The 21185-nt window shown below is 38.6% G+C and overlaps 1 protein-coding gene across 3 annotated transcripts in view; it reads left to right on the forward strand.

The window, feature by feature from the left end:
* Window positions 1–21185, forward strand: part of alg2 (ALG2 alpha-1,3/1,6-mannosyltransferase) — a 110349-nt gene that overhangs the window by 6751 nt on the left and 82413 nt on the right. For 2 of the 3 annotated variants that reach the window (XM_023284213.3, XM_055013754.1), the window contains exon 1: window positions 4906–4967. The exons of the other annotated variant lie outside the window; for it this stretch is intronic. The gene's annotated coding sequence lies outside the window, so the exon portion shown is untranslated. Of the gene's footprint in view, window positions 1–4905; window positions 4968–21185 lie in introns of those variants that run through there. 3 annotated transcript variants of the gene reach the window in all.

Here is a 21185-nt window from a genome sequence, read left to right on the forward strand (position 1 = left end):
CACTGCAGGTTTTAGGATTCAATGCAACCAGAAAGATGGAGTCAAAAAATGAAAGTGGGTTTTTGTAATACAGAAACAAAGCAAGGCAAGTCTGACGTGAATAATTTTCTCAGTTGTTACTGACAAAAATGGAAAAGAAAACAAGTGTTGATAAAGAATGAGCACAAATCTGCCACATCTGGTATTACGTACAATAAAAAATTGTATCTGTAAACTTATCTGCACTGTCATTTGTCATTTGCACATTCTGTCACTGTTGTATCATATTTCACTTCATTTTATTCTATCTTATTTTACCTTCACTTTATTCCCTAATATTCTGCATTGTCTTATTATTTACTCCTTTATTGAATATCCATGCTGCTGTTACAACTTAATTTCCCTCCGGGGATTAATAAAGTCATCTAAGTCTAAGGTGACTCTCCTTTAAAGACCAAGCCCTTTTTCCTGGACATGATACTGTTGAGAAATGCATGAAATGTGGATTCACTGCACTAGACAACTGTTGACTTGCTGCACTAAAACAACAAACTCTTGAATGACTGCAGTTGTAATTTCTGCTATCACTGCCAGATTTTAAAAAATTTATAATGGACAGTAAATGACGTGTTTTACCCGTGGGATTGGAGAGGACGCAACAAGTCGGTATTGTGCAGGTGTGAATGTTTACGGGTGCAGGCAGGAGTGGACATGTAAACTGAAGCAGCAGGATTAAGAAGGATGCACTCTGGGAAGGAGTAAAGCCGGTGGACGAAGAGCGATGCTCTATGAAGTGTTCTGCTGGGAAACGGATTCTGCATTCGTGTTGAATTTACTTTGACATTTATCTAATCACGCACAACCCCTTGTGTGAAACATTGTTCAGGAATGATCTGAGTAACACGACAAGTTCAAGGTGTTGACTCGGCCTCCATGTTCTCCAGATCCTCATCCGATCGATCATCTGGAGGATGTTCTGCAAAAAAATCACCGTCTTGGAACTTCCAGGTCTTTATAGACACATGGGGTCCATGGAGTCATGAGGAGACCAATACAATATTTTACTGTGTATTTGACAGCCTTTAATAGTCTGATATTAAAGGAGAAACCCATCCGTTTTCAAGTGAGTCAACCACTTGACATTATTAGTGTGTTTCACACCCTTTGACAGACTTATTTCCATTAGTTAGAACCAGAATCAAAACAACAGTTTCACTTCTTGTTCAGGTCCAATTTTGAGAGCTGTTCAAAGCACAAAAACAATACTGAGAGGTTTGGTTGAACTATTTGCACGGAAAAATCCTCTCAGAATATTTAAATATTAGTCAAATTAAAAAAAAAAAAAAAAAAATACAGCTCAAATCAGCACATTTATTGAACAGTTTCTGCTACCCATATCTGATTTTCGTGAAATTTTAACAGCTTAAAATGTGGGTATTTCTAAACATTTTTGTTTAGTCTTATCAAATACTGAGATTTTTTTAAAAATATAAACATACATACATTTTTTGGCACATTGTTTGGCTGTTTAAACTACAAAATCTCAAGAACTATTAATTATAAATTCCTGAAATTTTCACTATTTGTCATCATGACATTGATTCAGAATTTGCAATACTGAGCTGTGAGTGGTGAGTTCAAATATGAAAAAAGGTTAAAACCGTCACGAAAAGTCAAATTTTCAAGCACAAATTAACAAAAAATTTATACAATATTACAAAAACAAATCATATAAAATACTTTTTTAATATGAAGTACTTGGTCACAAAAATGTAAAAAGTTATTTTTCGTTGAACTTTAATAACCGATTTGAAACACAAAATTCCAAGATTTTGTTAAATAGCTCACTCCAAGTAGAGTTTTAGAGTTTCAAAATGGTCCTTCAAATACAACTGAATCAAATAAAACTAAATATAATTCATACACTGATGAATTATAGACAATAACATAAAATTTCAAACTTTCATATTTAATATGTTCTGAGATATTGTCATTCAAACGGCCACATTTTCAATGTGTAAATATCCTGCTGAAAGTGGGTAATGTTTAAAAGTAATTATCTCAGAAAGTACCGAATATATCAATGTAGAGTTTGGCAGATACCATTTTAAATATCCATATTTTATGATAAAGCAGATCAGAGAATGTAGAGCAGCAGGCCGCTGGTGATTTGACTCGGAATAACCCAGCTGTTTGTTTGCGTAGGTGTGTTTGCAAGTAGCGTGAAGGGTGTAATGCATGTTTGAGTTAATGCCCAAGTAAATGCAAAGATAACATCCAATAAATGTACTTCATTATTTGCATTGGGCTTTAATGTACACTGCTGCAAATCAAATGTATTTAACCCTGCTTTATTTGCTCTGTGCAGTCTGTGTGAAGCGCTTTGTAGCTTTGCTGTGATTAGTGCCATACAAGCTCAGATAGCGTGGTATTATTATTGCTACATATTCTCTCAGGTCGGACGCTTCGTTCATGCAGGAGCGACCCTGAATAACCTCCTACAGCAACCCTTCTCATTAATCTCTGTTAAACATTTTATTCCTTCTCGTTCTGGTTTATCTTTTCCTTTGTGCTCGTCGTCTCCCTTCACTCTCGGCTGTTTGTTTTGCAGACACTCGGTCTTCGTGTCTGTGAATCCAATCTCCCTACGTGTTGAATGAGAGGATTCGTTTTTGTTATACAAGTCGGCTTTGTCACAGCGTTGACCTTTTCCCTCAAAAAGTTCAGGTTAAGTGATTCACTGCTCCTGAACTCTGACATTTAAATTTCATCTCCTTCTCACGATTGATACCCGGAGTCTGACAATTACCTGAGTGCAGGAATCTAACATATGCCTCATGGCTGCTGCCCCTGCGTGGGCACCGACTAGCAATAATCCCTACGCACCCGCGGGTGCCATTGTGATGTTCCCAGAAGCCCTCGGTGCACAGCGCAAGAGACACTCCCAGAAATTTGCATAAGAAAAGTTTTCCTCCAGTGAAAGAAGAGCATCAGGACTTTCCTCTTGATGTTCGGCCAGCTGCATACCTGAAGAGCAAGTATTTACGCACGCCGCTCCCCATGACTGGAAGCACTGACTTGTTGTGTGGGAGTGTAGTGCCCAAAAATGTTGACATAATTTGATGCTGATGTAAGGTGTTCAGAAGGGAGTTCCTGCGTGGTGCATAATTTTCAGGAATACAGAAAATCTCAAATCTGTTTTATTGTAAGTACGCCCACGTGCCTGCGCAGAGACAACGCACCGACAGTATATTAAAGTAACATCGCTTTGCATCATTTGAAGGCTCTGAGTTTCCACTTACACTCCCTGTGCCCTCCCACAGACACGCTCAGATGACCACATAATGGAGCTCAAGCTGGACTGAAGGTTTCTGTGGCTCGCCGTGCCGCCAAGTCTGAGACAACCGAGATAACAGGCTGCATCTGTTGAACCTTACTTATGAGCATTTAGCAGATTTATCTTCTGCTGTGTGTTAAAATCTGATTTTCAACAAGGAAAATGACCAATTATTCCTATAGCATGAGTAGTGGTCTGTACATTCTTCATTTTTATGCTCACTTTTTTGGGAATTGCTGGAAATATTAAGAAAATATAGGACGAATAAATAACAGACACACTGGTTTGATGTTGTACTTTGATAAAGTTTGAGTTGCTATGCTTTCAAAACACTAAATTTTCCATTTCCTCTAATACAGTGCAGTGATGAGACCTGATTGCAACATTGAGGTTGTTCTTTCAAAGTTCAGAAAGCTTCAGAAATAAATTACGGAGCTGTTTTCAAAAGTTTATTAGCATCCGGGGCACACAGTTGTGAAACTAAAGCACCTTCGTTTAACCCTCAAGCATATATTATTTTAACAAATCACAAAAATGACACCATTTATCAAAGCTAATATCTGTAAGCTTTAAAAGAATTGTCAAATTTTCTACTTTATCCAGTGGTCCTTGAAGTAGTCATCTGCAATGTGCCATTTTGTCAGGAAATCTCACCAAATTTGCCCATAAAATCATATTTCATCAAAATCACATAATGTCTCGTTATAAAAATGGCCAAAAATTTAACAGTTTGCACCAGATTCAGTGGAAAAACTAAAGAGAGTTTTCGACTGAACTGCAGGCAGTGTTCACACCGAGTAGAGAGGAGATAAGTATGGAAACAAATCAGAGCGATTTAGAGGAAAATCAAACATTTTTGATCAATTACATAATGCCGCATGACTCAAAAACTATATACAGAGGAGCAAGTTGCTGCAAGATACATTCAGCATCGTGAAATGTTTTTTAAGAGGTGAAATGCAAACTAGTATAAACAAGAAAAGCACTCAGAGTGCACAGTACTCCACCAATGCTATTCATTCCCCCATAAGGCATTGTCACAAATGCAGCATTTGTTTATTAGTTGACGATTAAGTGATGATCAGAAATCACGGCACTATAGAATGTCCGTTTTTGAGTAATGTTGCACACAGATAGGATAACAGACAGACAGACAAATGTACACCAATCATCATATAACACTGCTGCATTCCTTGCCAAAGCAAAAATGCAGAGTTTACAGTAAATACTACAATATCTAATGTGTGTGTGTATGCATTTTACCATTATTGGTACCTCCTGTAGACAAATCAGAAAATGCTGGACATGTTGATTCTATGGTTTTTTTTTGTATTTTTTTTGTAAAAATTTTTATTATATATGTATAGATACATATTATATACAATATGTATATGTATAATATAGTTATAAATATTCTATAATTTACATATATACATACATAAAAACAGATCAAATATGTATATTATACATAAAAATATATAAATATTATATTAATATAATTCAAATGTATGTATTTAACTATGATTTACATCATTGTAACTGTGTCATACTGCACAGAAGTGACATTTTTTGAAATTCTCTTCTTCCAGTCATGGTCGTGCTGGTTCCATAGAGGTACAGGACTTCATATTGACGACAAAATGAGCCAACAGTGAGTAAAAATGTGGTAACAAAGGTTAAATATATGCTGAATGAAACACATAGTTTAGTTTGACCATCTGTGGAAAAGTTTCAAAGTGTTTTCTGCTCTGTGTACCTGAATTACCCCGAACTGTTCCTTTGAAGGCAGTTATTAGTAATGCCACAGTGAGCTGTACCCTGCATGTCACCAGTGTGTACCTGTGAAATATCTGTGATTATGATTGTGTGCTATTGATCCTGCGGTGATAGTAGGAGTGAAAATTAGAGCAGCTCCAGCTCTGTCACTGGGACGATGGACACAGCACTCCTCCCTTCGCTCTCTGTTGAATAATCTGCTTACTCACCGGATGTGATTCACCTAACTAACTCGGTTAGAGAGAGGGCTCTGCTGTCTAAATGTTTGGTCAGTAATGTTGTGTAATGTTTGGAAAGTTGTGTGCTTGTGAGATAAATAACTTCGAGTCTCAGCCTGCCGGGCTGCTGTGCTGCCCTGAAACCCTCAGCAGTCAGTGAGTTTCTGTACGGCTCATTAGAAAAGCAGATAATTTTGCAGACATGTTGTTTCAGATTATAACTTCACCACAGAGAATAAACAAAATAGAGTGTGTTTGGCTCGAAACTCACAGTACTCCTCTCAGCTGGCACACATTGTATTGCATGCTGCATGTGTAAAGGAACATTTATTCAGAGAATGACAGAGTTTCCATTTCGCGACAGAACAGATCGCCCCAGAATACGACAGAACAACGTTTAAAGTGCTGATTGCTGTAAAGTGACCGTGACATTTGGTGGATAATATCATTCCACCCATTTTTGAAAAATCATGCACTCTGTGTCACACTGTATTTTTAGCATCGATCGTCATTGATTATTTCTTAATCAAAAGTGCGTTTGTGTATGAGGACTCTCGACAATGCTGCGGAAGGTTTTGCACCGTTGAGGCCTAATTAACAACAGGAATGCATGTATTTGCTTATAAGTAAATGCATTCAAAGAGCCAATAAATTTTTTGGTTCTGCACATAAGCTTCTTTTACTTTATCTAAAAACTATTTTCCCCCTTTTTTTATCAGAACCATCAGTGCTGCATTTTCCTGGTGAACTGCAGCTTTGTTCTGTATGACACTCCCATAGAATAGTGTTACTTTTTAACCGACAACTAAGTAAGAAAAAGATGGTTTTTATCTTGCTTACATGTTTCAACCGCATCTCTTCCTCAGAGTGTCATCTGATGTGTGATGACATGTCGTTTTTATCAGGTGTCACACCCCCGGCTCTTCGATGGTCTGTAGAGGATGGAATCCCTGTTGTGTGAGAGGGTGTAGGCCCCTTGTCCTGGTTCATTGAATTGCTCCCACTTCCTGATCTCTATGGCCTCCTTAATCCACCGTTTTTTCCTTTTTTCTTGTGTTGTATGATCTTCCTGTTTTTCCAATGTATGTTTTCTCGCATGATTTGAACGAAATTTCATATATGATGTTACATTTGTTGTCCGGTTGTATTAACACAAGAAAAAAAAGAACATCAGACACAATGTGAAAAAGAAACTGTCATGGCCTCTGCCTAGCCCCGCCCCCTTCTGGCCATCCGCTCCTCTGCAGGTGTGTCTCCGGTCTGTGCGGCTCTCTGCAGCTGCTGGTCAGCGTGGATTGAGCACAGCTGCGGGAGCCACACACCTGCAGCTCATATCACACCATCCACCTCGGCTATAAAGCCCGACTTCGCACTGCAGACGTTGTTGGATCATCCTGCCTGTTGCATCAGCTCTGCAACAACAGTGTGACACTGACCTGTTGGAGCAGCAGACCTTTCCCTCCAGCTTTCCTCCGGAGTGAGGACCTGGACCCCCTCCTAGCAAGCCGTCCTCCAGAGAGAAGACGTGGACTCCACCAAGGCACCTCCGGATAGAGGACCATCCCCCAGATAGGGGATGTGGACCCCCAACTGATCCGGTCCACCCGGCCCCCGCTCCTTGAAGAGGACCCGGCGTCATCCCTGGCCGCCGCCACCGCTCTCCGCTGGATGCCGTCAGCGCCGGTGTGTGACCACTGCAAAAGAAATAACCACATTATGGACTGGGACAAGGGGAGGATTTTAACATCGGAGGCTACCAAATACAAACGGTGCATTAAGGAGGCCATGGAGATCAGGAAGTGGATGAGCAGTTCCATGAACTGGGATGAGGGGACATACACCTTCTCGCACACCCGGGATTCTATCCTCCAGAGACCATTTGACAGCGGGGGGTGTGGCTGGTCTGACAGATCTGTCAAACTGGTCACCTGATAAAAGACACGTCATCAACACGTCAGATGACGCTCTGAGGAAGACTGCAGACGTGGTTGAAACACGCCAGCAAGGTAAAAAACGTCTTTTCCTTACTTGGTTGTTGGTTAAAAAAGAACGCTATTCTAAAGTAAGAAACGACAAAATTAACATACTCCCTATATGACACACCCATGTTTCACTTAATATTGCAGTCAGGCTTGGGCTTTGAGGATCCTTCTTTGTGGATGCACGTTGTTGCGGTTATACTGCTTTCCTAGGTTGTTTGGAAGACTCTGTTGCATAAGTAGGTCATATCTACATATTTCACGCATGCACACCACTACCCAACAAACTGACTAGATTTACGTAATGTGAACCTTCATGTGCTTGTTGTCATAGTTAGTCCAAGGTTGATGGTACACTTCTTGGAGAAAAGTTACATGATGCAAACTGTTGCATACTTGTAGATGCAGAACCTATAAGGCCAATCTCATACTTGCATGTCTAGGAGTACGTGAGAGTCTACTTGATGCCATTTCGCTGAGTCCACGAGCCCAAAATTTGTGTATTTAGGAGAATTGTGAACAGACGCCAACGTACTACAAAAGTTGTATAATAAATACCTGTCCATGGTGTCTGCAGCTGTCCATGTGGACTTCTGCAAGCAAGTATAATCAAGGCTTACCACTAGTCTTAAGGGGTTAGTGAACTTCATGCAAAGTAGATTGTCAAAATGTGTTTGAATCTTTCTCCCCAAAAATGTTTCCAGCATCAGAAATGGAGTTCTACCTTGCAGAAAAACATGTGATTGGATAAACACGCCCACACTGCAAAAAAGGAAACTTAAGATAATCACAATATTCTAATTTAATCTGATTAAGTCTCATTTCTTAATAATCTTGTCAAATCTTGCCAAAAACTCTGCTTAAAATTTGCAAATTTCACTTAACTGTGCATTTTTTTTTGTTGTTTTGAGCATAACAGTGTATTTTATAGAACCCTCTGATGAAAAACAAGTTTGTTTTGTCTTGCTAACATGTCGATTTGGTATTTTTTAATATGTTTATTTGTGTTTTTGATCAAAAATAGCCACCAACGCCTTGAAACTGTAGTTTAGTGATGACTGTCTCAAAGACAAACTTTCGCGGTTTAATATGCAACAAACAAAAGTGTGGCACTTTCTGTATCGTTAATCTTGTCATTAATCAAATATTCATGGCTGAATTACACGAGTAGTTTTACAGTGTAGAGTCATCTTTGAGCTGGTGTGCTCGATCTGCAACAAAAGAAAAAGAAAGGCACAGACTTGATAGATCCTCTTATTTTAAAGCTATTTTAAGACATTATTTTCATGGAAGAACCTTCTAAATATGTAGCTTTGGTACACAGAAATGAGTTTTTAAGGGTTAAATGAGCAACCAGTATTGGACTTTAACAGGATTTAGCTTGTCTGAAGTTGAATTTTTAAAGAATTCATGTCTTATTTAAAGATAGTAATGTTTTTGTCATGCATGCGCCTCAAAAGCACGATATCCAAACAAATCAGGAACCAGCTAATCCAGCTGTTTGCTCCACAGCTCCACTAGTATTTCCATGTGCTGCTAAAACAGAGGCCGCTCTCTCATAATCTCTCAGACAGTTGCCAGACCAGACTCAGGTCAACGGCAGGTCATGACCTCAGACTTACCCAGTTAACCCAGTGTCAGTTTCCCATCCTCCTCCGTCAGGGTCTCTGTTCTCCACTTTGCTTTGTTCTTCTCTTGCTGTCTCGTCGCTCAGTAAAATGTCCTTCCTCCCACTTGCCCTTTCTTTAAACTTGCCACTCAGTCCTTCCTTTGCTCTGTCTTTCCTTCCTTGTGTTCCTTCGCTCCATGAGGGGGAACTTCCACTGCAGCTTCTATCCAGGAACAGGCTTCCACTGTGGAAACACGACTACATAATAGTGCTCCGGTTGCTTTCCACAGCAGAGCGAGCAGAGGAGGGGGAGCTGGGCTTAGATGTTTGGATTCTTATCCAGCATGCAACGACACCGGGGAGGCATCGGTGCCAGATTCACTCTGCAGCATGGCAACGAACTCGAATAATCAGTCAGGGTTAAAAAATGACTATCTTCAGCGAAAAGAGGAACAAGGAAGCATAGTTCTGATCTCAAACCGGACATAGTTTCATGTGAATCAGTCAAAATCACTTAAATGTTTGCGATTCATGCATGAGAACACTTTGTACCACTTTGTAGGAAAGCAAATTTGTCTACGAGTGATGCTAATTTGTGAAAAAACACAACACAGTCTCTGTTTGTGATCTTTATGGAAGCTGGACTCATGTATCGCTGTTGTGTAACAGGCTTCAGTCTGGAGTTATGTGAAGAGACAGAAGAAGACAGTGTGAAGCTAAATTCACACTAATACAATTTTGTTTTGTAATGATCTCCGTCTACCCAGCAAACAGGAAATGTTCCCCCAACACTGGCTAACATTAACTACAAGTTTTAATCATGTTTTAAAGAAAATATTTTAATCTAATGTTCAGAAAACATGGTCTCATTGTCTGTCATTTCAAATAAGGTTCCTATTACGTTAAAAATGAAGACGGAACACTTGCCATTCCGAGGGCATTTAGAGGATGTCAGATTATGTTATATAATAACAAAAGAAGAAAGTTCTCAAAACAACATTCAAAAAATGTTTTCCAAATGTTATCCAGGCCTCAGAAGACAGAACGTGTTTTCCTGTAATGTGATATATCAGCAAAAGTAGAGCGTCATTTTGTTCATTCTTCTATTAAATGTTCCTGCAATTTTACATAATAACAAAGGAAGACATTCTTAATACCGTTTTAATACAAAACAATCTAGATGGGTAGACAAATGTTTTTCATCTGTCTCAGAAATAAGGATAAGGATAAACTTTATTGATCCCACAATGGGAAAAGTTCACTGTTACAGCAGCTCCAAAGAAAAAGTATAAAAGTATAAAGGCAGTGCAAGAATAAATAAGAAAAAAAAACACGGTGCAGAAATTGCAGATAACATTATATAAAGATTTTTTTTTTTTTAAAAATACCATGTAGAAGACATAATAAAATAATCGCATTGCATACTTGCGTATCTGAAAATGTACATCACATATTTGTGGATATTTGTCATACTGGTGTAACCATTAAGCAGGGATTTGGTTGCTTAAAATTCTGCAGACAAAGAACAACAATGGTAAAAAGTGAGACTAAATTTGAGGGTTGATCAAAAAATCACAAGATGTTGCCTAAAAAAAATCAAATTCCACACTAGATTTAAGTTTGACCGTGATCCCTGTCATAATAGTCTTTGTGCAGTGTTACTCTGCTCCCAGAGCTCCTGCAACAGCCCAGTTACATAAACATATAAAACAACACATGCAATTAGTGCAATATCTTCTACACTTCGTCAAAATGGCAACCTTTCAATTTGAATTTCATTTTGGTGAAGATTAGGAAGCCACAGGGAGCCAAATCTTGTGTTGTTGTGTCCAGAACAACCGTCACTGTGACCCTGCACACACAACATGCCTTTGCTCTACAGTTCAACATTGTCAGGACATAACAGTCGTCCTCCACCTTGACAGTCCAACCCCCCTAGGGGAGGAATTCACATTACCCTGTCAATGTTGAAGAAAATGACAAGCACTCTCCTGGTGCTCTTGACCTGATGCAACTTGTCAGGTTTTTGAAGATTGTGTCTCTTCTACTATTCAGTTAGAGGTCCATTGAGAATTCACAAATGCGCAATTACTAGCACAGGCCGTAATGCTGATAGCGCACACATAATCATGATTAGAACTTTTGAGTGTTGGAACTTTGTGATTAATCTTCGTATGTCCTCAACTGCGCAACAGCAAAGACACTGAGGTCTTCTAGAAAAGGGTCACAGTATCTCAGCGTGATTGATTAGGAAATGAATCTAGCAATAAAAAGGCCAAATCAGAAGGCGTTCTACCAAAGACCAATTCATGCTCTTAATGTCCACGAGTCAACAAGGTCTGCGTAATCTAAATTTCATCATCCGGCCAAGTCAGCGAGTGACTGCATGCCCTGCAAGCACACTGACTTCACATATGCCAAAAAAAGCAAAGGCTAGAGGAAACAAATAAACTGTACAAGGAGGTTGTCGCCATCCACACCTTTATAATTCATCATTAAAACACTTGTAACTGAAGTAGCTGCTGCAGGACTTTGGAGGAGCTTTAATTTGTACATGATACATACACAGTGGGACGTTCTAAAATCTCCAGATATCCTGCGCTAAATCCATGCACCTGAGGAATAATCACTGTCATGGGGCAACGGTCTCACAGTGTTATTCTTTGTGTAGCTAGCCAATCTGCATCTATTGTAGTATGAACAAAACCAGACCTGAGCCCACTGTCTGCTTTTAAAGTTTTCATTGCTCGTGTAGAAACCATGAATTGACCTTCAAAGGCAACCCTGGAGTTTTACAACTAAAACTGGGTCAGCGGTGTTTCCAAAAGTCTGTTTTGGTGAGACCTAAAACTTCAGAGTAGAGCGTAAAGTAGGCATAAATGTAGTGGACATGGTGCATTTTGTAATGAAAATGCCTTCATCAACAGAAGAACTGTGGCAAGTTCTTTAGAAACTGTACCCAAGTGTATGTGAGAGAATGGATAATTATTTAAGCATCCTCACATTGCTTTTAGCATCAACTTTATTGCAAAGTGCTGTATATGTTTCGACATGTTTTGGTTGCACGTCTTACTTTTTCTTCCTAATATAAATAATGTCCGATAGCCTGCAGTTAGTGGCACTCCCATACAAATACCAGAGTTCAACATCTAGCATCAGTATGCAAAGCAGAGGTCTGTATCTGTCACTCTGTGCTATTATGTTTGATCTGCTCCTGAAAGACGGCTGCTGTAATTGGACACTTATCAGTATTAATGGATAGAAAAGACACGTAGGTAGGAGCTCACACACACTCATATGCAAACACACACACACACACACACACACACACACACACACACACACACACACACACACACACACACACACACACACACACACACACACACTGAGGAAACACAGGAAGAATCATCGTACTCAAAGCAGACAGGAATAGAAACAGACTACATGAGGTAACCACAGTGGCGTAAGCAGCACCATTACCTCAACAATGACCATGACCTGCAGCCATTATTGTGTCTGTTTATTTGTGTAGTTGTGTGTGTGTGTGTGTGTGTGTGTGTATGTTTCTGTGTGTGTGTGTGTGTGTATACAGCCACATGTCTGTCAAAGATGCCTTTTCCACTGCCGAGATATTCTATTTCTCCATGAACATATCTGGTCTTTATATAAGGTATGCCTGGGACTTACATAATTCTTGGCGCTTTATGTTTTTTTGTGTGTTTCTGGAAACCTTGTGCAGTTGTGTGTCTGTGACGCCTTGGAAGCTCTGCTGGCCACGGCTGTGGAAATGCTCCACTGCCCCACTCCACGCAGTGGGGACAGTGGAGGGATGGATGGGGTGTGGGAGCTCTGATGGTTGGGTGGAGGAGAGGAAATGTTAAACAGTGGCACCAACACAAAAACGGAGGCAAACCAAGAGTGGAAAAGCTGCGCTTGCTTCAGACTTATGTAAACCAGAGCTCCTTTGTTTTAACTGGACTTCGGGGTTTGACTCGATGTGACAGACTGATGTCGGATCGCTGTCACAGTTCGTTTTGCAGCTGTTGCTTTGTGGCAATGCGTGCAGTACGGGGCTGCAGCCAAGACAAGCAGTTTGAGCTTCAGGCTCGTGGATAGAAGCTGTGTGAACAGTCAGCCAGTTTACCACACTGGTAGAAACTGAAACATCTCTACTGGATTTGTTTTGCACCTCTGGGACATGTGCACACTGAAATTGTGGCTTGTTTCCAACTTTATATCACCACTGTCCTTATAGTGCCAGTACCACAGGTTCAGACTGACTGCATGAATAGTTCATCTAGTCGTCATGTTGCAGCTTGTTTTCTTACAAATAGAACAGTTTAATACTCCCATCTCGAGGATTTTGTCCGTATTGTTTCACTATGGTGGCATCACTTAAAAATATACCAGCTTAATTCATCCGTTTGTGTAAATAAATGAGTTGCAACCTGATTTTAGACACCAACACTGATGAACTGTAGCATTAAAAGTGGTGACTGATTCAGAAATAAGGGCTTTCAATATGTTTAAAGTTACTTATTTATACGGTTAGTACCTTTTCAGGTGCTCCAAAAAAAATTAAAGGGTCTTGTTCTGCCTTTTCATCTTTACTAGTAAATGTACAGACAAAAAAAACAATAATTTAATACTATCAAAGGTCCAACCAGCAGCTACCGGTAGCTTTGCAGGTTGAATGTTTTCCTGCTCATTGCTTAATACGTGAGAAGATTCTGTATATCAGTCAACACACCTTATAGATCGATTTAAAAACTCAGGCCACTTGGTTTTATTGGCTATTTTACATGACACAAGCTTTAATGATGATTTGATCTTTGAGCACTTAAAAAATAATAAGTGAATTGTAATCAAATGATGTGGATTTCCGATTTTGTAGGATCAGGGTTGGTGTCATTCATTTTTGTGTTTTAGTGACATGTCTTTATTAATCTGACTAACCGGAGGCCTTCTCTGCTACACATTTTATACAACTTTCCCAACTTCACTGTGTGAAACTACTACAACCTCCGAGCAGCAACCTGTGTGCTGAAAATGACTAATTTTAATGAAGATTTAGATCATGGTTTGAGGCAGACCTTCTACTTTTTGGTGAATTACTGTGTTCAAATGGTCCACTAAAACAATTCCCCCAATACTACTTTGCAGGGTCACCATCACTGCATCCTGGGCCTAGTCTTGCCCAAGACAAATATGATTTGTTCAATAAAATACAAATAAACCTGAGATTTTTTTCATCCGCTTATAGCAGAATGATGATTAGGTGTAGTCAGACCATTCTCCAGTACTGTGGAGATGGGTGCAGATAAACTTTTACCCTTTTTCTGCACTACACCAGCAGGTTTTCACTTATCCCGTAAAATTTCTGAACGTTTAGGAGATAGATTTATCCAAAATTTTGGTACAGACATTCACAATTCCTAGTTAAAATATTCTTTTAAATTTGATGATGCTCTGACTTTTCTTCTAATGCCACTACTTTAAGTTGGTATTTTTATCACAACTTGGGTGATCCACCTAACTTGGGACTCAATGAGTGTCATCATCAGATCAAAATACTCAATTTCAGTAGAAAGCAACTGGACTTCTCCTTTTTTGGTTCTTATTGACATTTCACATCTCATCTAAGAGGATTCCTCAGAACTTAATTTTCTCAATCTTGAGCACTTCACAGTTTCTCACAGTTTCACTCTCTGTGAACCTGGAAATCACACATTCCTCTTGTGTAATAATTATGATGCACTGTGTGATCCTCTCAGGTACTAGATATACTGACACATAGACGAGACCAATGGTAATACAATGGGATGGATTAGATTTTAGTCCAGGATTTGCTACTGAAACCCAGTTGACAAGCTAAGACCTTGAATTTTTATCAACATGATAAGTTGAAGCAGTTTAAAGCTAATCACTGCTAGTTAGAGTGCCTGCAGGAGCTTTTCTTTTTTTGACTAAAAAATCTTTTTTCTCCTCTAAAAAAATGGGTCAGGCAGAACTGCATTTGTGTAAAAAACTGAAAAAGAAAAACAGACAAAAGTGTGTCATTGGCTTATTTAAGAAATATTCCACGGCAGTAGATTAAAAATGTGTGTGCACTTCAGTGTGTGTGTGTCCAGTCATGGTCACCATGGTGAAGTCCTACTAAAAATCGTCATGACAACTCAAGCCATCGACAGCTATGTTATAAGCCAAAACACGTAACTGTCTCCTACGCATCAACAGCATTCACACATACGCTCGTGCACACTCACAACAAAGACGCCCACATGCACGACGACGTATACGACAGATTTAAAAATGAGTGTCCAAATAGAGTTACTTGTTTATGAGGTAAAACGAGTGCGTTGTTTACTCTGATGCAAGAGATAGATGAGAGGCCCTGAGATACTTTTAAACCACTCACATTGTTTTTAACACGGAAAGCTGCCATCTTGGATGATTTTACTCATTGATGTGAATCCAGAAAGGGAGTTTTGTCATCAAGAATGTGTTTTTTGAGAGTGGTGGCAGCATGTACCTGAAGGTGATGTCACTCTGGGGGGAGGGGGGGACGTAAACACCGGCTCACCTCTAAACACAAACAAAAAAAACCACTCAGCGGTGGAGATGGAAGCCCCACTTCGGCCCACCCACTCTGGTATCTGACCCATTTTCCTTGTGTACACTAGTGGAGACGCTGGCGAGTCGCCCCGCCGCCCACCCACCCCTGCCTCCCTGTTTCCACTGGGGTGGAAAATACTAGTGGAGTGGGAAAAAGAGGGGAGTGGGAAGACAGGGCCAGTGGAAGATGAGCTTAAAGGAAGGAGGAAAGTATCAGGGTGAGTGAGTGCGTCCATTAACCCCCCCAGAGGTGCACCTCAGGGGGGCCGAGAGAAGAGGATCAGCCCTTTGCACTTGTTCTAAGTGTGTGCGTGTTAGTGGAAGGTTTGACTGCTGAAAAAATGCAGTCCTGTATCAAAAACATCTTCTGACAACGTCTGTTTTAGCTCCTGTATGCCTCTTCCGGCAGCTAAGTTTCTACATTCTGCTGTTATTTATGTTTGAGTCCATTAACCCTCTGAACCCCAAGCAGCTTCTGGGTGTTTTTTTCTCCACTTTTGTTGCATTTTTTCTCACTTTGGGCTCATTTTTTTTATTGCACTATTAAATCCTGCACCTCTATGGAAACAGTAGAGAGGCTTCATCATGTCTTTTGTGTAGTGTGACTTAGTTATAATGCCATAAATCACAAAAAACAAAAGTGAAAGTTGACTTTCTTTGATTATTTGTTGCAAAAAATCTTTAAAAAAAAAAAAAAATCTGATATCTATGTGCACAACATTTTCCAAGTGCTCACAGGTGTTACCAGCTCTGGAAAAAGTAATGGTGGCTCTACACACTATAGATATTTTACCATTTACATTATTAATTTGTTTCCATACTCGCCTTTTCTCTGCTCTGTGTAAACACTTCCTGCAGTTCAGCCGAAAGGTTCCTGCATTCTTGTCCAATGATGTTTTTCTCTGCTGAGTTACTAACAGCTTCCTAGTAGCACCAAAAAAACAGAATTTTTTATTTTTATTTTTACAGTATCTGGTTATTGAAAACAGTCTATTTTTGGCCAATATTTAAATGACATATGTAGGATGAAGTGGTTTTGATAAAAATATATCATGATTTAAAGCTTAGATTTGGGTAAGTTTTCCAACAGAATGGCTTGTTAGTAGTTCAAGGACTGTCATAAAGTTGAAAATTTGATTAATCTTTGAATTTTACAATTTCTGGATCTGATAAACACTGTAATATGGCAGTTATTTAACCCTCTGAAGGGCGATGTGGGTCAGGAGATACCCATTTTCCATTGGATTGGGTCACTTTTGACCCATGTTGTGCATTAAAGGGTTAAATAAATTGTATGGGTTTCAAACCCCCTGGTGTGTTTTTGGTTTAAGAGGATTAATAAAAAGAAGAAGAATAACTTTATATCTCACATTCCAAAAGAAAATTTCAACGTGCTACACAGATTGGATGTTAAAATATAAGCTATAAAACCCAAAATATATTAAAAAAAAATACAATAAAATAATCCCAAGGCAAAGAATATATAAAGAAACAAGTGGAGCAGCTTAGTAAAATATATAAGCAACTAAGTGAAAGACACACAAACAAATTAAAATAATCACAATAAAACAATTAGGAGAAGGATTTATATAAAATACAGATTTCAGTAATGATTTAAAAGAAGGGACTGACAGTCTGAGATCATCTTGAGGGGAATTTCCTGAACTTAAAGGTAGAAACGAGAAAGACTGGATCACCTCTGGTCACGAGGAGAGATTCACAAACAGTCATAGAGGATTTAAAACAAAAAACACCAAGCAAGATCGCAAATGAAAGTTGCTGTTTAGTTGTGGGATGAAATTTTAAAATCAAGTCAAATTGGAGTCATGTGAGGACTTTTACTGGAACTCGTTAAGAGTTAAGACCTATGACTCTTACTGATACTGGAGTAAAGTGTGTTACAGTAATCGAGCGTGGAGGTGATTAAAAATCAAAGAAAGGATGACAAAGACTAAAGAGATACTCCAGTGATAATGTGAGTTAAGATTAAAGATTAAAATACGCGACCAAAGTCGTTGCAGCCAAGATATTCTGACTTTTTGTCCCGAGTGAAGCTTTAAAAATCTGGTCCCAAGCAGCTTTAGAGGATTATTCATTCCACCCTTTCTAGACGTCTTTCAAGCCCAGGCTAGAACACTCATGTGATATCACTCCAGTAGCTTTTCTCACACTTGTTTCCCTCAGAGACAAAGAAGACACTTTATTCCTCCCAGATACGGATGTTACCAGCCTGTTAAATTGCCTTTATCATTGCACGTCATTCTTATATATACAGCGTATATGGGTCATTTATTTATTTATTTATTTATTTATATATTCATTTGGTAGGGACAGTGCACATTAATGAATGCCCATTTATTCAGAAATGGGCGTCATTAGGAACTTTCTCCGCTTTCTAGGAAGCTCAGTAGGATGTTATCATCGCTTCTGATCACTAATAAACACAAAGCAACCCTATTAATGTCAGTGACCTCTTGTAAATGAGTGCGTAGTAAATGTCTAGTTGAGCCATAACCCTGAAAACCCACAAAATGAAGCTTTGTATCATGTGATAAAAGTAGCGACTGGCTGCATCTTAACACAACTCATGATATTTTTGTGAAAGCAACCCAGTAGTTTTGGTGCCTAAACTTCACCCAACACAAAATCCAAGTAAACTGAGTGAAAAATTGTTAGTAAAAGTGAAAAAATAACTCTAGAATTCACCTCAATAGAAGCCACAGTGGAAAATGGCTGCTGACTTATACCTTTTGTAACCCTCCTAACCTCCAAATGTGGACTTTTGTTTCTCTTTTTATATCCAAAATCAAGGTTCTACTGCTATTAAACCTCTGAACTTCCAAATTAAAGCACATTATCTTTACAATAAACTGTCAAAAAGATACCAATTGCCAGAGCCAGAAACCGCAAGATACAAAGAATAGTGAGATTTCCAGCTTTCACAGTCCTTCAACTAATCGTGTGAGGTTTTTCGAGAAACTTAGCCAAACCTATGCTTAAAATCACGATATTTAATTTAAATTACTTTATTCTATAAAAATTTGCCAAAAATAAAACTTTTGCCCTTAACAGATTCTGTAAAAAACTAAAAATTGTGTATCTCTCTGCTCAACCATGAAATCATTAGTGACTCAGCTGCAAACAACAGTCATGTGGCAAAAATTCAGGGATTTTTCGGCCAAACTGCAGGCAGTGTTTACATAGAACAGATCAATCACATTAAAAATGGAAGTGGTAGAATATTTAACACGTGTGGGCACTTGGCAAAATGTTGTCCATGTTAATTCCATTTTTTAAAATTTTTGCTAATAAAGACATTAAAGAAATTAAACTTTTTCCCTCCCTTATTTTTACGATTTATGACTTTTTAGCTTTGGTGTACTGCACAGAAGTCATTTTTCAGTCCTGTCTACTTCTAATCATGGAGTTGTGGGACTTTATTTTGCAGTGAATAATGAGCCCACAGAGAGGAAAAAATGTGAAAAGAGTGACAAATGCCCTTGGAGTTCAAAATGTGACTTTATTCCTCTTTGTAAGTGCAAAATTGCATTCCGTATCTCTGATCCGTACACATGGGAATGTTTGGCAATAATTCAATGGGCTGATAACATCTGAAGTTGAAGCTGTTTTTACACGCTGAATGAAGCTCCTCGTGTTCTGTGACTTTAGCGACAATAATTTATGGAGTGGCCATGTAGGATTGATTTTCCACTGTTCAAACATCCATTCTGGCAGTTTCCATCCAATTCACGATGCTACATAAATCACACTGTCGTGACGTTAACGTTAACACGGCTGCCCCGTCATAGAAAACTCTCAGCCGCCCTGTTTTGCCTCGTCATTGCTGTGTCATCGTGTAGTAATGCAGCTCCGAAATGGAACGGTTTGGAAAAGTCCTTGTTTGTTGATACATTTGTGTGTTTGTGGGGAACTCCAGCATCTGACATGAGTTGCCAAACAGCAAACTTTTAGTGCTAGAAACTCCCGTATCGCAGTTACAGCGTGACGTCCGTGTTTCCTTGTTGTTTCCTGATTCCTCTGGTTTTAATTTGCTGACAGCATTCAGATGTGACCAGTGAAATAGATGCTTCCTTGCAGCCAAACTGCACTATCAGCCCAAATGTTTCCTTTGAAATAAATGGTTTTATCTCAGACTAGTTGGAAAGTAGCGAGGAAGTAAATCTTTATAAATGTAGTTTTTGGAAGATACATTCAGCACAGGGTGCTGATGTGCAGAATTGTGGGAAAACGTTGAATTTGTAGAGGCTGTGAAAACGTTAGTAATAAAGTATTCATAGCATGTGACGCCACCAAATTTTTTCCAGTATTGGTAACACCTGTTGTAAGCGTTGATTAGAGTTTTTTTTTTAATATAATTTTTGTAAAATAAAACAAAGAAATTTATCTTTAATGTTTTCTTTTTTGTGATGTATGGCATTATAAGTATGTCACACTGCAAAAAAGACATTTCTGAGTTTTCTCTTCTTCTAGTCAGGGTTGTATTGTTTCCATAGAGGTGCAGAACTTTATAATGCAGTCAAAAAAAAAAAAAAAATGAGCCCATAGTAAGTAAAAATGTGACAGAAGGAAAATACAAAAATACCCAGACACTGCTTGAGGTTCAGAATGTCAAAAGTAAAGTACATATAGTAAAATAATCTGCCATTACAACTCATGATCATTAATAAGTGTGCAGATTTGGTTTTAATTCCTGTATGTTGCAGTGAAAAATTAGCCTGCAGTGAGCAAAAATGTGACAGAACCAAAAGAAAAATGCCGAAAAACTCCTTCAGGTTCAGAGGGTTATATGTAAAGTATGTATAACAAAAAAAAATCTGCTTTTTCTACTCGTGATCATAATAAATGTACGGTTTTGGCAGTGAAAAATGAGCCCACAGTGAACAAAAATGTGACAGATGCTAAATAAAGCAAAAAAGTGAAATTTTAAGGTTTAGAATGTTAAATTAAGGTACATGTAGCAAAATAATCTGGCTTTACAGCTCATGATTATTAATAAATATGTGTTTTTGGTTTTAAATGTTGCATGTTGCAGTGAAAAATGAGCCCACAGTGAACAAAAATGTGGCACAAGCAACAAAAAAGAAACACCCAGAAACAGTTGAGGTTCAGAATGTCAAATGTAAAGTATGTCTAGCAAAAATAATCTGACTTTCTGCTCATAATCATTAATAAATATGCGGTTTTGATTTTAAATGCTGCATGTTGCAGTGAAAAATGAGCCCAGAGTGAGCAAAAATGTGACAAATACAAAATAAATTTTAAAATTAAAAAAATAATTTGACTTTCTGCTCATGGACATTAATAAATGTGCGGTTTTGCTTTTAACTGTTGTATGTTGCAGTGAAAAATGAGCCCACAGTGAACAAAAATGTGACACAAACAACTAAAAAGAAACACCCAGAAACAGTTGACGTTTAGAATGTCAAATGTAAAGCACATATAGCACAATAATCTGACTTTACTGCCCATAATCATCAATAAATGCGCAGTTTTGATTTTAAGGGTTGTATACTGCAGTGAAAAATGAAGCCACAGTTAGCAAAGATGTGATAGAAACAAAAAAATGCCAACAAAATGTTCAGAAACTTTTGAGGTTTAGAATGTTAAAAGTATATCTAGCAAAAATAATCTGACTTTACTACTCATGA

This window comes from Amphiprion ocellaris, chromosome 9 (assembly GCF_022539595.1).
Source record: "Amphiprion ocellaris isolate individual 3 ecotype Okinawa chromosome 9, ASM2253959v1, whole genome shotgun sequence".
Taxonomy (NCBI): domain Eukaryota; kingdom Metazoa; phylum Chordata; class Actinopteri; family Pomacentridae; genus Amphiprion; species Amphiprion ocellaris.